The following is a 561-nucleotide window of genomic DNA, read 5'->3' on the forward strand; positions in this document are numbered from 1 at the left end:
GAAAGCTTCACTTCCTCTTCTCCAGTATGAACAGAGACCATGTTCCTGTTCTCGGAGCATCAGGATTCCTCTTCAAGGTTTTTTAACAAGCGGCTGTGAGGTTGCAGAGAAGCAAGCTGCTCTCTAAACACCAAGTACAAGTTCAAAGTGCCACCGGCTACGCTGTGCACGCGGACGGTACACGAATATACGGTACAAACAAGTGTTGAGAGTGGTTTATGCCCAAGACTACGATTCAATACACAATTAAAACCCTTATGTTAAGAGTACATCCATGTGTTGCCCTCCTGCTATCTAATTACATCTCAGTGCTTTAAGAAGAAGCCTCAGACTGGATGAGCGGCCATGAAATGTATCACAAATAGACCGTGCCTGTGTATTTGCAGCTTACGGTTTCAAATAGAAACGGTTTTGATAAACACGAGTCTCCAAATAAAAGCATCAACGTGGCACCGGAACTACACGGCGCTAGGAGCTGAGGCCGTTTGGCACGCAGTCCTCTCAAAACCTTCAGCAAAGCTACTTACCCTAAAAATGGCCATGCCAGAGCCAAGACGCGCG

At 46.5% G+C, this 561-nt stretch overlaps 1 protein-coding gene across 1 annotated transcript in view; it reads right to left on the minus strand.

The window, feature by feature from the left end:
• RAP1A (RAP1A, member of RAS oncogene family) overlaps positions 1 to 548 on the minus strand; it is a 41,386-nt gene extending 40,838 nt beyond the window's left edge. The window contains exon 1 of the mRNA XM_009639399.2: positions 528 to 548. The gene's annotated coding sequence lies outside the window, so the exon portion shown is untranslated. The remainder of the gene's footprint in view (positions 1 to 527) is intronic.
• Between the last annotated feature and the right edge of the window lie 13 nt (positions 549 to 561).

This window comes from Egretta garzetta, unplaced genomic scaffold, assembly GCF_000687185.1.
Source record: "Egretta garzetta isolate BGI_Z169 unplaced genomic scaffold, ASM68718v1 scaffold245, whole genome shotgun sequence".
Classification (NCBI taxonomy): domain Eukaryota; kingdom Metazoa; phylum Chordata; class Aves; order Pelecaniformes; family Ardeidae; genus Egretta; species Egretta garzetta.